Here is a 16,588-nt window from a genome sequence, read left to right as displayed (position 1 = left end):
TATATATATATATATATATATATATATATATATACTCAAATATTTTTTCACAGGTTTTGATTTCGGTTTCGATTCAAGCTAATGCACCCAAGTCATATGGAATATATTTTTTTTTTTGAAATCGCAACTTTACAACATATAAAAATCGATAGAATATTAATTGTATAATAATATATACAAAATCTGCACGAATTTAAATATCATATTTAAGCGTACTTTACGACTGGGCTTTACCGGGCGTTCGTACTAGCTTAGATAAATAATTTTGCAGTTTTAACAAAAAAGCTACAATAATATCAGAGCGTCACCATTTACACTGAGCCCATACAGAATGTCAACATCAATATATTACATATGAATGAGTCCCCTGTGGAATTTCCACAGGTCCCTCTAGTTAATATTGTTGTTGGTATTGGTGTTGTTGTTGTTGTTGTTGTTGTTGTTGGCGGCGGCGGCGGCGGCTCACGCATAGCTTTCACACAGGTCATCAGAGAGCTCGCCTTGACAATTACCTGTGGCGTTTCCTGGCGTGAATTAAAGTTTGAAATGCAAATATCAAGTAGCATGGTTAAATTGTGCTCTAAAAGGGAAACATTTATTTCGAACGCGCCCCTGCCATAGCAAAGAACATGATGCAAAATTTATATGCCGGGCCTTTCCGTTTGCTCGGTAATACAATGTCCCAACTGCACTTTTGATGCTAGACTGTATAAGGCGTTAACTGTTCTTTCTTTAATTGAATTTTTTAGATTATTGTTTATCGATATTTATTGAATACATTCTGAAACAAAACCTATATAAAACACTGTACAGGACATACATTTGTGTGAAATTTTGAAATAAGCCAGCCAAGCGATTTAGAAGCCCATATGGAACGAACTCGCACACATACATCACGTAATCGCATTAAGTTCCTTCTATATAATAGTAGATATACATTTTGCACATGATTAGAAATTCATTAAATAAGATAACTTGAATTTAAATTTCTTCTGAAGCTTTGAATTTGTGACATATTCTAGAACCAGCTGTACCCGGCCACGCGTTGCTGTGGCTCAGTTTGTTAAAATGGAACACATGTGAAAGTAGAAAAAAGTTTGATTCTTTTTTTCAAGAGAATGTACTTATAAATTACGATAAAACTTGCTGAGTATGCACTGTTTTACGGTTGTTGTAAAAATGGAACGGAAACTTAAATTTCGCTTCATTTTAATCTTTCTTAATTTTTTAATTGCCCCCCCCAACGAATATAATCAAAACAGTAACATTCAACAATTGTACTTAATGTATATAAAACACAAAATGGGTGTTTGTATTACTGTACACATAGATTCGAAAAAGTTGTGAAAAAAAAACAAATATATAACAAATAAATGTTATCAAAGCCAAGATAAGTTACTTTACTGCCAAACTGGATATATATATATTTTTCGTGTTTTTATTCAATGTAACATATTTATTCAGCTCGAAAACCATACAGTGTTTACCGATGTATTCGAAAATTCAAGATGGCGTCTCACACCCTCTTTAACACCGTAAGTATTGAAAAAGGTGTTATAAATGAAAAACTATACAAAATTTATAACATCTTTTCCCACACTTACCGTGTTAAAGAGAGAATCAGACGCCATCTTGAATGTTCCAATACATCGGTAAACACTGTATGGTTTTCGAGCTGAATAAACATGTTACATTGAATAAAAACACGAAAAATATATCCAGTTTAGTAGAAAAGTAACTCATCTTGCCTTTGATAACATTTATTTGTTATATATTTCTTTTTGGACAACTTTTTCGAATCTATGTGTAGAGTAATACAAACCCCACAAAATATTTATAAAACAAAGAAAATAAAAAATAAAAAAGTTTATAACGAAAGGGAAATAATCGCTAGATTTTTAACTAATCATCTGAAATTTTCCAAAATCGCTAATTCTCCCCCCCAAAAAAAACTCCATAATGTTCCGTGTTTTCTCACTATGGGTTTGTATTACTGTACACATAGATTCGAAGAATTTGTCAAAAAACAAATATATAACAAATAAATGTTATCAAAGGCATGATAAGTTACTCTTCTATCTAACTTGATATATCTTTCGTGTTTTTATTCAATGTAACGTGTTTATTCAGCTCGAAAACATTCAAGATATAGTCTGATTCTCTCTTTAACACGGAAAGTTTGGGAAAAGATGTTATAAATAAAAAACCCAATAAAATACTGTTAAAAACTCGCTCAATACATGTTAATGTGAAATAGGTTGACATATATTCGGCGTGTTTTTAATACTATTTTGTATAGTTTTTTATTTATAACACCTTTTTCTATACTTACGGTGTTAAAGATGGTGTGAGACGCCATCTTGAATTTTCGAATACATCGGTAAACACTGTATGGTTTTCGAGCTGAATAAATATGTTACATTGAATAAAAACACGAAAAATATATCCAGTTTGGCAGAAACGTAACTTATCTTGGCTTTGATAACAGTTATTTGTTATATATTTGTTTTTTTTTTGACAACTTTTTCGAATATATGTGTACAGTAATACAACCCCCCTTCGAAGGTTGGAATGCCCCCCCAATCTGAAATGTACTTGGAAAAATCGATTTTATAGTGAGATTTAAGAATGGTTAGTCGAAAAAAGGGTGAAAAACAAAACAAATAAGCAATAAATAATTATTACCAAAGGCAGTAAATGTTACTTTTTTTTACTTACATGAATCAGTTTACTTTATTTTTGAAAGTATTTTCAATTGTTTTTTTTTCTTTTTTAATAAAAGTAAAAAATAAAAAAAAGAAGTCGTATTATCGTGACGTGTGACAGCGATCGCCCGATCCATGGCTAACCTGTAGTAACGTAAACCGGCCCCCAAGAAAAAGAATACAAAGGGAAGTCCATGTACGTGAATGTCGGCTGTTAAGTGGTACGGTGAAAAAGTAAAGGAACGTGGCACAAATAGAGTTGGATACACAAGTAATAGTCGTAGAGTGATAGAGTGTAAGTAAAACCTGGAATATCAGGTTGTTTCGTTTCGTTTTAACAATGGAAAGAGCAGTAAATGGAGAGAAAAGAAAGAAAGAAGGAAAGAGCGAAAGGAAAGATAAACATAGGGAAGTACCCCCACCACCATCACCCATAAAGCAAAAAGACAACGAAAAATAAGAAAGAAAGAAAGACAGAAAGCACGTAAGGAAAGAGCGAAACGGAAGTTGTGTTTGTGTAAGTAAGTTTGGTGCGTTTCACGTAAATGTCAATTCAGGTTTTCATTAAACTCTAACCACGCGGGTTATAACGAAATCGAAGTAATGTAATTGTGAATTCAATTCCAGGTAACGGATTGTGTTCTGTTTGAATCTAATTTTATTATAATAAATGCTTTATAAATTGTGTTTATGTTTTATCCTAACCAATGGCAAAGTAAGCGTGGTTCGTTTCAGCGTAAGTCCAGTCCAGTTTTTAGATGAATTCTAACGGGTGGTCGGTTTAAAATGTCTCCTGAATTCAATTCCAGGTAACGGATTGTGTTCTGTTTGAATCTAATTTTATTATAATAAATGCTTTATAAATTGTGTTTATGTTTTATGCTAACCAATGGCAAAGTAAGCGTGGTTCGTTTCAGCGTAAGTCCAGTCTAGTTTTTAGATAAATTCTAACCGGTGGTCGGTTTTAAATGTCTCCTGTGAACGGTCTGGAACGGTGTAAGTGAGTGGCGGTGGTAGGATGAATTTGTTAGAGAGAGTTTACTTTACTACTTCCATTAAATTAAACCGATTTTTACAGCGGACTCTCACCAGACAGAATATAGGAAACTCTGATCAGCGAGATCCTGGATATGTAATAACCCTATAACATACGGCAGATGTCGTGATTCAGTTTGTGAATGATACGGCTGCACCAAATGTATACAGGTGCAGTCCTATAAACGTCAAAGTCGGAGAGGAAAAAATGAGTTCATTTTATTTATATAGATAGAAGAATAGATAGATAGAAGAAGAAATAGAAGAAGATAGATAGATAGATAGATAGATAGATAGAAGATAGATAGATAGAAGAAGATAGATAGAATAGAAGAAGAAAGATAGATAGAAGAAGAAGATAGATAGAAGATAGAAGATAGATAGATAGAAAGAAAGAATAGATAGAAGATAGATAGATAGATAGGTAGAAGATAGATAGATAGATAGAAGATAGAATGGAAGAAGATAGATAGAAGATAGATAGAAAGATAGATAGAAGAAGAAGATAGATAGATAGATAGATAGATAGAAGAAGAAGAGAAGAGATGAATTTATGTAAGGTGTTTTGATGGAACCCGCATAAACATTCTATAAATAAGATTAAATAACATTGCATTTGATTTTAATCTTCATCACGGGAGATAAGCGTTATGTTCTGGTAGGAAAATTAATTTTACTTATTCTGGAACAAGGATTCTTCTAATCCCATTTAATAATAAATAGACGTGCTTGCCATTTTGTCAGTTGTATGTCTACGTATGACTTTAACAGGTTAAATGTACTTTTCGCTCTAACCTCATACAACGCATCAATAGATGAGAATAAAAATACAAATCTGTAACTGTCTGATGTCCGTTGAGTGTATTAATGGCGTTCGTTCTGTGGTGCCATCGCTGTTGATTACATCATTCATGATTGTTGTGATACGATTCATGAAAATTAATAATTTCTCTAAATCTAGTTCTCGAAGAAAGCTTTAACCGCTGACATAAATAGCATTAACTTCCAGCATCATTTCACTCAGTAATTGCGTTTCCATAAACAGAATACCTCGGATCAACCCAACCACCAACAAAATATCAACCCTTCACTGTAGAATTGCATATATGTTGAAGGATATTTTACACTGATACTTTTTCTACGGCCAGCTTTCCCTTAGAATTTCGTTTTTTGTCGTACTGTTCAAGTGACGGTATCAATATATGTATATTTTAATATGAAGTAAACAACTATTTAGCCACTTAGCACCCCGCCTAAAACAGTAGCCCATTAAGTTTCACTGAATATACTCTTTATTATAAGTGAGTAAAAGAAAATAAAAATGTTACAGGTGGATCATGTCGAAGATTTATTTCCATGCGTTTTTAAGAAGAAATCGGTTACTTTAGAACTTCAGAATAATTATCTTTTGGTTATATTTAATTATTTTTTATTTAGGGATATCTCTCTTATATACGATGTAATACATATTCTACGGTACGGTCGCAAATCATGTAAGCTTTTTTTTAAACTATATTTTCCAAGGAATGTATAAATGCAATATTTGCTTTCTGTAATTTAACAACCTGAAATAATACGTTCTGCAAAATAATGAATTTAACTAATATACATGTTAAGACGTGTTTGCCCATATCCAATGTCAGCCTTGACTGAGAGCAAAGTGGAGTATATGTTCTCATGTTGCATCAGTGCTTCACACGCGTGCACAGCATCTGTTACGCACGTGAATCTTTGTCGCCGCAGTCGCCGTTGTGAACATGGGTTACTGGTCTCCTGCGTTTCTATTGGTTGATAAAAAAAGCTATAAAAATTGGAATCTACACTGTTATATGAACATAACGGAATTACTGGAGACACGGATCTTCATCTTTTTAACACGTTTGACATTTCTGTTGTTTGTAAAGACAGCATAACAATTAGGATTCTATTGTACGTTGACAGCTAGAAAACTTTGATTTCCTTTTCTGCAAATGGAAGTTTGCAGTATCATCACGTATTTTAGAAAAAGCCAAAGCAGTTTTATGGCAGATTGTTTGGTCTTTTTTCGAACTTTTCAGACTATTTACTTTGAGATACGACTTAAAGGTCAGCTTTTTAAAAAAAATTGTTTTACCTCATTGACGAATAATGTTATTTATTCCTCGCCATCGGATTATTATTTCATTATAAAGTAACAATCTGAATTTGTAAAATTGCACTATTGCAATTTAACTTAATCATTACAAGTTTTAGTGATATTTATAATACTACCTTTTAATCGAACTACATTCATTTTTCGTATATCAAATTATATACATACGATATCTCTGTTCAGTTTCAAGAGACAATGGATACCACATGCAAAGGAAGCTGCGCGTGAAACGGTGAGACAAATGCTGTACACTCCTCAATCACACCTCCTTGGAATCAGTTCCAAAGATAAAGTGCCAGAGAACTGGAAATAATGCCGAGAATTGAAAAATGGTTACCATTTTTTATATTGATCGGACACAACGTTGCTTAACTGCGGTGATCATACGGGAACCCGTGTGTAAACGTGAATTATGTCGTGTATATAGAATACTAGACAAAATGACCAAAATCATTCCAAAACAGTCCTTTTTGCGTTTCATGAATTCATGCAATGTATCTAATGCATGATTTTCGTCTTCGAAAGACGAAAGAAGAAGGAGAGTTCCTTTGCAATAGTCATAGCAAGGCAAATTCTAACTGTGAATCACTACAAGTGACTAGAGAGTGGTGTTCAGTCATAACCTATTCAATGAAATAAGGACTGGTTCCCAACTTTTTGGAATGAGTATTAGAAATTTGTATTATCTATACATTAAAAGGATAGCGTGTGTCATTTTCTGTGTCACGCTTACGCCCGGGCCGTTTAATTGTTATGTACTTCCATTTTTTGTCATCAATAATTTTACCAAGAATTTTTAATAAGTTTATGTTTCGTTTTCGTAATGCTAGTGGTACTTAGATCATCTATTTTATTTTTTCATAATTTTATGAAGAATTCATCATAAATTTTGGTTTCGATTATAACTGATGGCACTTCAGTAATCTTTTTTTTTATAAATAATTTTATCAAGAAGTCTTCATAATTTTTGTTTCGGTTTCGATTATGGTTGAAGGAACTCAAGTTATATATATATATATATATATATATATATATATATATATATATATATATATATATATCATAAGTTTTTATTGCGATTTCTCTTCAAGCTAATTCACGCATGATATATATATATATATATATTTAAATCGCCATTTTATAATATATAAAAATCGATAGAACATTAACTCTATAATAATATGTACGAAATCTGGAAGAATGAAATTACCATATTTACGCGTACTTAAGGGCCGAGCTTTTCCGGGTGTTCTTGCTGGCTTAGATAAATTTAATAAATTTAAACAAAAAAGCTACAATTATATCAAAGTGTCTTGATTAAGACTGAACATCTACAGAATGCCAACATCAATATATTACATATGATCGAGTCCCCTGTGGAATGTCCACAGACTCCTCTTGTCTCAATAATTCGGATACCGTTATAAAAGTGTTGATCTATGTAAACTTTGACGATATTTCGGTGCATTACATCGAAAACTGAAATATATCTGTCCAACTTGAGAAACTGTTCAAAATTGCTTACATTACACTATATTTGATCCGTGGGGTTTGTATCTTATTGTTTTGTTAGCAACCACGAGGTTAGTATCCTATTGTTCCGTTACCCACAACGACGGTAGCTCTTTTAACCACGAGTAGATGTCTTATGCCCATGCTTCCGTTTAGTCTTGAAAGACAAAGGATACTCCTTAAGGGCAGTAGCGTGCGTAATTATGAGGCAAGGGTTGCGCAATCATCAACCACACCTCTGCTGAATCGGAACTGTTTGAGTCCAGTGTCAAGGAGAAGACCAGGACGACTGGAAATAATGCCGAGATAAGCGGAGAGCAAATACAGCACCTGAAAGTCCAGATGATCACCCATTTAATAATAAACACATATTTGCTCTGCAATAGTATTGAGCACTCTCTTCAGGGTTTTACTAATTACCAGTTTTACCAAATATATATAAATATATACCCATGTTTCCATTCAGTCTTGAAAGACAAAGGATACAGCGTGTAATTGTGAGGCAAGAGTTGCGCAATCACCAACCACACCTCTCCTGAATCGGCACTGTCATAATCCAGTGGCAAGGAGAAGACCAGGACGACTGGAAACAATGCCGAGATAAGCGGAGAGCACATAGAGCACCCGAAACCCCAAATGGTCACTCATTCAGTACTGACCAGGTTCAACGTTGCTTAACTTCGGTGATCCAGCGAGAACCGGTGTGTCAACGGGAAGATGCCGTATAGATAATTTATAGATATTTATAATTGTATCGTGAGTGTCGACGACAGTGAACATTGAATTTTCCACCTCTAGAGAAGTGTCACTTAGAACTGATTTTATTCAGTAAATTATTCGGTCCGTCATGGATCTTTGTGGAGATACATATATACTTGAAGAATATCAGCGGCTGCATCGATGAAGGCGCTGTGAAAATAACACTGATGATGTGAACTGTAGTCAGACTAATCCAAACTATACAAACAACACAGTTTTTCTTTTGTTTTAACCATTGTTGTTTAACCCGCATAATATGAGCCTATATGTAAATAAAGGAAACCCCTGAAGGGAGAGAGCTTATATTACACGTATTTCATCTGGTCTGGCATTTTTTTGTTTTTGTTTTACTGTTTTCGATCATTAGTTCACAAAATTTAAATCTACTCGATGATGCTCTTTAGTATGATAAAACGATTGTCAACCGAAAGTCACCAATATTATGAAATAACGGTGATTATACATACGACTGATTTCGAAAAACTATGTCGGTATTGACAACCCTATAATATAAATACTTTGCACACCAGCAATTATTATTGGTTACACTGACAATCGATTGTCAACCGAAATTTATCAATATTATGAAATAACATCGATTGCATATACGACTGTTTATGATTAGTATTTAAGAATATTACTTTTTGACATTTGACTTGAAATATATGTTGTAGTTTATGGGAAGTAATCCCCTGGTGATATGTTCCACCGATGAGATGTTCATACGTAGAAGTATTAACATGCGTGTTTATACTTTATGATACTAAGTATTACCGTTGTATTTTGCTCTATGATTTCTGAAATATTAAATTTAAAAACATAAGCTGAGCAAAATCAAACGGGTTGGCGAGTCCTGATAAAATCTCTGACGTCAGCAGATATTTTAAGGCTACTGATTTCTGTTGTCTTTTATAATTGTCGCAACATACCTGCAAAGTTATAAGTAAATTCACTTAGTAGTAAAAGGGAAAACAGACATTATAATAATACTGATTTGTTTCACAGAGGACAACAGCTTGTGACGTCATAAAATTCATTGAATCAGATACGAGGGATGTTTGTAATCATTGTATTTCCCAGGATTATATGTCAAGTTCGTCCTAAGATCGCGAATGTCTAAGACGTTTCGGAATTGTGCCGATTAGAGTACACTTTCTTTCCTTGATAAAGTACGAAATGGAATTGGCAATGTTGTAAAGTTCCTTTGTTATCATGCTTATAGCATTAATTAGAAACCATTTGAAATATGAGAAAACGGCTTTTTAAAACTACTTCGAATTTTCACCTATTTTAACCTAACAAGTTTACAAACAAAATTTGATTTACCGGGAGAAAACTATATAAAAATAGCACGGGCGGTATACTACATAAAGACGATCGTCTCATGAGATCTCTACACAAACTTTCTTGTAGACTAACACGTACTGTGTTTTACTGCACCAATTCCTTTTATTACTCATTCGTAGCCTGAACCCGTTTCGCTACCACAGCTGAAAAAATGATTTTTCTTCTTTTCCTGAACCTACGTTCAAACGGAATTTCTATGGCCATTTCTTTTTAAGAACTAACAATCTGTAAAACACGTTTCCACGGGATTGATTTCTTGTATACTAAAATGTGGTCGGCTTCACATCCGATTTTTAGAAACCTTTATCATAAATGTAATCAATTCATTAACTTCATCATTTTCAATACACACGTGAAGATAGGCGACATTATTCAACTAGCGATCTATCAATTTAATCGTTCATACTGCTCAAATGCAATTTGCCCTTGATAAGTGTATTTCAGTGCTAAAAAGCAGAGTTTAATATTAAGATTATTAAGAAGTAAAATGAATAGTATTTTTCTTTTACATAAAATAAAAAATGGCAGCCATCTTTTTGCGATGAAGATGGAAAAGATTTGGATTATTCTTATTATGACGGTTCTCATCTTGATTGTTATACTAACACCCTCTTGGCTGATGATACCTCTAACCTTCATCAGGTGTATTTTGTCGCATTCAGGCATCTTTAGGGAATATAAAACAAAACCCTTTATTTAATCCACAGTCGTTGCACGAAGTCGTTCCGTTACCCATGACAGAATAAAATATTAAATAATTTACAATTATAGTGTCAGTATCCACAACTTTAAAGAACCGGGCCTTTACTCTTTAGAACTGAATTTTACTTCGTATTTCATCCGTAATGCTGGTTGGTTGGTTGGTTGTTTTTGTTTTATTACATATCAAATCTTTCAGGTTATTTAATGCCGAATCTAGTGATTCTGAAGAAAAAATTATAATAGAATATATTTGGGTTTTTTTTTTCAAGTCAGTTTTCTATTTAACCCATAGTTGGGACCCAAACATGTACTAACAATTCAGATCAGAGTGGACCTGGGAGCAATAGAATTAAAGGGTGGCTCACCACTCTTCACAGCCGGAAAGCTGACGCCTCACCATCGGATATAGTTTAAAATCATATCAATGATGGAGAACCTTGCAGAATTATAAGCTTTCTGCCCGATCATGAAGCATGCTATTTTGTAGAGTAAATAAGTTGTTTGTTATTAATTGCGTAGATATAATTGAGCTTGATACCCCAATTCGCAAAGATACACCCAAGGAATGTTTACCGTACCATTGTTAAAATATTATAGGGTGATTAAAAATGATAAATGAGATTAACCAAATTTAATTACAGAAAAAATCGATGTGTTAAATCGTTTTGGAGATTTCAAATGCAAAACATAAGTCTGATTTATCTTATTTAAGATATAAAAATGAAAGGATTCATATATTTAATTTAAATTTCGTCTATAAACGTAATACATCGATAAAATACAGGTTGGCTCACATAAAAGTAGCCCGGGAAAATGTAGTATTGAGGGGAAATATTATTTTATTGTTTAAATATAGTGTGATAAACTATACTGGAAGTACGTGTAGTTGACATCTATGAATTTCTGGGCACGTTTTACAAGGTTTTCAGATACCGCATGTATATTTTCTCTGTTGATTCTCCTGATAGCGTTGGTAATGGTCCCCTTTAGTTGGTCTAGATTGTGAGCATTATTATCATAAACTTTTTTGTTTTAAAGTCCCCTAAAGATAAAAAGCACACGGTGGCGTCATGGCCATAAACATTTGCTAAGCAAATGTTTATGGCCATGACGCCACCGTGTGCTTTTTATCTCCCTTCTGTAAACATATCATGAAAACGTGTCTGTAATATGTGAGACGTGCGGCATGTAGTTCCATTTTGTAAAAAAATAGAATTATATTTTGTCCTCTGGTGTCAGTTGGTCGCTAAGAGAATGATAAGAGATAGCAGGCTACTTTTAAGTGGGTCGCTAAGAGAATGATAAGAGATAGCAGGCTACTTTTAAGTGGGTCGCTCATTCTGAAAAAAATGATTCGAGAAATATTAGAGAGATCGAGTTACTTTTAATTGGACATCCCTGTATAATGCACAACATGGCTTTGGTAGAACTGCATAGTTTTTGCAGTGATAGCTTCGCTATTTTATAAATGCGTTTATCGCGTTTTGCAGTCAAACTCTTCATTCGCTTACACTAGATTTGAACACAATCCTCTTGTATAAATCAAATCGGTCAAACGTCGAAAATAATATTTCTGAATATCGACTATAGGCGGTGCTGTGGTTAACACAGGCATAATTAGTTGATCCTCGAAACATTTTTCAAGCACATAATTTTTCCTATATTTCATTTCGTATTCTTTGCGAATCTTTGTCTGCTAGTCGATACACCATGAATATTTTTAATTTTTGTCTTTACATAAAATTTTCTTGGCCTCTTTCCTTCCTGTTTCAACTTCCTTCCGATTTGTTTTGTTTCCTATTCGATGGCTCTCCGTGATTCAACAGTGCATGTTTTATTTTTCGGTCTAGAAACATTTTTTTTTTTTACGTTCCTATTTACGTTTTGTTTTTCAGTCTCCTAGTGGTTGACCTTTTATTTATTGTTGGCATTTTCATTTTTATAAAACTATTTTATTAGAAATAAATTTGTTGATATTTTTAACCTATATTTATCAAGGAAGTTTTAATCTGTCTCTTTTCTGTCTGTCTGTGAGCAATCTATATATGTATAAAAGTGAAAATGTCTGTGTGTGTGTACATTTCCCTACAAAATTACTCTGTCAATTTTTGGTCTAGACACTCGAGATTTGACATAAGGAGTATTTTGGGAAAATCTTTTTAATTGATTTTCGGTCAGACATTCGGCTGTCAAGCGGTAAAAGTTCAAAGATTTTTACCTTTGAAAAATCTACGAAACGTCCCCGCTAATTTTGAGTCTAAACGCTTGAAATATAAAATGTAGGTTACTTGGACATGGATCGAACTTGTTAATTGGATTTGAAAGCCAAAACAGGGTCAAAATTGGGGTTAAAGTTAATAAAAAAAAGATTGGACATCTGCGGTCTCTACCAAATTACTCAGTCAATTTTAGGGCTAAAAAATTGAAATTTTACATAAAGATATGAGATAAACTGTAAGGTAAACGCGTTGTCCATTTTCTAAATGTACTGATAAGTGAGCAATAGCCGGACTTCGTTCATGTATGGGAAATTAAAGAATTCACCATACAGCTTCATTACTGCTTATGTATTTTCTAGCTTGAAACTGTACAATTTCATCGATATGTTTGCTTGCATTTCTATCATCTTTGAGTTTCCAAACAAAAAACTGCCATATTACTGCCTTTATTCACATACTGGCAAATGTATTTGATGGAATTAACTAAGTTACAGTATTCCACATTAATGTGCGATTTGTAGGCTTTTGATAGCAAAGGTGAATATGGACCCCCCCGGTTATCGACTTCAATGGCACCATTTTTAATTTGTATGATTGCTTATTTACCGCCATTTTCTATTGACCTGCTTCTGTATAAAGGATATCCATCATTTCATTTAACTGTGCTTGATAGTAATGCCCGTGAATATCGCTTAGAGCGTCTTTCATCTTTCATGGATGGTGAATTTGGATTCAATATACCACAAGGTCCATGTGTCATATTTTTGTCATAACTTCATGCAAATCAAATTAAGCACGTATTATGTTGCGATTTCATTTGGATTGATTTTGTTATAGAGCTAGATTAGTATGCGATAGTGTGGTAACCCTCTCTTCTGCCATTCCACCGAATACATCCAGCAGCTCACAGACCCAAATACTTTATGTTTTACAATGAAATATATTAGCAGTGTAAGCTTTTCTCTGAAAGCACGTGCTGTAATATCATGCATATCCACTGAGGATTGTCCAGGAAGTAATAGTTTTTGCATATCATCCATAGCAGGGTTGCATGTGAATCTAATGAACAGGCAAAGGCGATCATACTTACGAACATATATAAAAGCATCTTCAGTGTACTCATGCATAGGACGTGGATTACCTTAATATGAAGATGGTAAAATCGTTAGTCTTCCAACGTTGGTTGTATTACCATCAATTTCAAGTGCATTTCACAAATAAAAATATTCTTCATAGCGAAGTTTGAACTGATTCAAACGTATGAATAGCAAAGGTTCAAATTCAATTTTTGTGTAGATGTCTACAGTGTACTGGTGGAACACTTGGGGCATCTTAGAAGGTGATTGGTTTCATTTTCCCGAATAATAAATCGGTATGAATAATAGTTCATTGCGCTGCAGTTTTTTATTTGTTTCTTCACCACTAACTGAATTTATCATGTTAACATTGAAATGATATCCATCAGTAGCATCCCATGAAATGATTGGATTTTGCAGGAAATCGATCATAACATCGATGACTTTCTGCAATGTTTGTCAATTGATCATTTCTCCTGTGTAGGACCATATCTATAGGTTGAAATTGATCACCACCTATAACGATTACCACTTCATCTACAGTTGGATGATTGAATTTTCGCACGAGTTCTCCAGCAGGAGCTTTGTCAGCAGAAATAACAATCTCGTGTGTATCAGATAGCATAATTTCAATTGAAGTTTTGAATAAATGCTCTGAATTGTTTTTATTGTGACGCAGATCTTGCAGTTGGGAATCAATGGACCTTCTTTTGCCAGCCGAAATTCCACAGCGTGCATTCTGTACGTCATTGTATCACCGATAAAATACGTTTGTAGGAATTTATGATGACCATCTGAGAAAGGAAGCAGAGATCCAACTTTAAGGTAAATTTGTCCCTTTACTTTAAATAAATTGAGCTATAATGATTTTGAATCGAACGATGTCATTTGGAAGCATGATTTGTATTTCCTGATATTCGATAGAAACTGTTTTGATTCAGCAGTATATCCAGGAAGCAAAGTGTTTAATGGGTCCGTGAGTTCTTCAAATTGAGGTAGTTTAGTGTTTCCGTTGTTATAACACAATACTTTAGTTTCTCCCTTAAATTACAGAACTTGCAATACTGCCGATGTGAACATGGCGACTGAAATTATGATTACTATACGGGTTATATTGGAATGCAAGCCGATCCCAATCTCGGGATTTTTTAGCATGAGTCGTGTTTGACGCTGATCTGCAGATTCTCGTTGACGTCTTTCCCTATGTTTCAGCCTCTCACGGTCATTACCTGGAGATCGAAGCAGGTTTGTATTACGGGATTGTTGTACCCGTAATCGTACCTTCTCAATTCTGCCAGTACCACGCGCTGCTGCTTCATTTGCACATATCTGAATCATCCTTTGTCTTCTCCGCTCGTTTGGCGATGCTCTTTGGTCAGGATTTTGACTGGCAACTAATCGCCGCCTGAATTCAGCATTGCGAGTACGACGACCTAAGTGTGATCTGCTGCGAGGCATTTTAACGAAAAAAAAACTCTAGCAACAACGATACTTACCAAGAACGTCTTATATAAATAGGAAAAGCTTTAAAAGGAAACAGAATAGTTGTGCTAATAGATCAAAAGAACATCAACAATAGAAAACAAAAGAAAATTTATCTGTGTAAGCGAAGAAATTAATAGGAAAGTAATGAATATGTTTCGTCCTAAACACTAACTGGACAATTTGTTAATGTAATAATCGACGAAAGTAAAGAATAATTGAGGTTTTTGGGTTTTTTTTGTTAAATTGGAAACAATTTTGCACTAATACAAAAAGGATAGACAAAATAGATGCGGAAGTTTCTTTGTGTATTTTTATTTTATAAATTCTAATTTATTTTTTAAGCGACGAAAATAAGGAATGGAAAACAAAGGGTTTTTGTTAAACAGGAAACAGTAAGGTGCGTGGATTTTAGATAAAACAGATATAAAAAATGGCAAATAAAAGTTGGAAGTAAAATAACAAATGAATTCAGTTTTTATTAGAGCAAATAAAGAAAACAAAAAAAACAATGGAAACATTGTAAATGACGCAACAGAAATCTGCGTGTTTTATTTGAAGTTACTGTTTATGATAAAAAGGCATGTAGAAAAAAATGAATTCCGTGTTTTTTTTTTTCAATAACAAAAACAGTTTGAACAAAATAGACAAACATAACAAAATTAATTTAAAAAAATAAAAATATAGTAAACAGTGATATGCGTGTATAGTTCAAAAACAGATATAAACAATGTAAAAATAGTTAAAAGAAACAAAGCAATCAACGATAATTCGTATGTGTAAATATTATTTTAAAATAAGTCTATTATACACCGAAAATTGTAAAAAAAACAGGAAGGAAAAAAAAAAACAAATTAATGCAATTTTTTTCTAAAAAAAAAAAAACAGGAGTAATTCTATACTTATCGATATGAGAAATCACAGAATCAGTCTGAATAATGAAAGATTCAATATAAACCGGAAGTATTTCCGGTGATTAGCCTCGACTAATATCTGAAAGGAAAGAAACGATGTGGAAAAAAAGTTTTTTTTTTTTTAATATGGAAATATTTTTTACTTTTAAATATTTAAAAACACAGATGGATTCGATACTAACACTATTGCAATATATGACGGAAAACGAACCTGTAATATTCTAGTTTAGTTAAGCCAAACAAACTACACGTTTCATTTATATATATATATATATATATATATATATATATATATGCATATATATGCATATATATACATATATATATATATATATATATATATATATATATATATAAACGGACCCATGCGTATATATATCCTGGCTTGAGGTAGTTGCCTGCCTAACCATACTGATAAGCTGTGATACAGCGAAACAGTATTGTATGTGGATGACTATATATATATATATATATATATATATATATATATATATACACACATATACATATATATATATGTATATGTGTGTGTGTATATATATATATATATATATATTTATATATTTATATGTATATATATATGATCCGCTTTACCGTGAAAATTTGAATTTCATGCAAATAAAGGAATAGAACTAGATAAGACAGCAAAAATAATAGCGTAGATTCGTAATGCTGACCAGAAAGTGATAATAACGCGGCCAAGATT

Source organism: Euprymna scolopes, chromosome 22 (assembly GCF_053919585.1).
Source record: "Euprymna scolopes isolate OS-2025 chromosome 22, ASM5391958v1, whole genome shotgun sequence".
Taxonomy (NCBI): Eukaryota; Metazoa; Mollusca; class Cephalopoda; order Sepiida; family Sepiolidae; genus Euprymna; species Euprymna scolopes.
Note: the sequence above shows the minus strand (reverse complement) of the source record.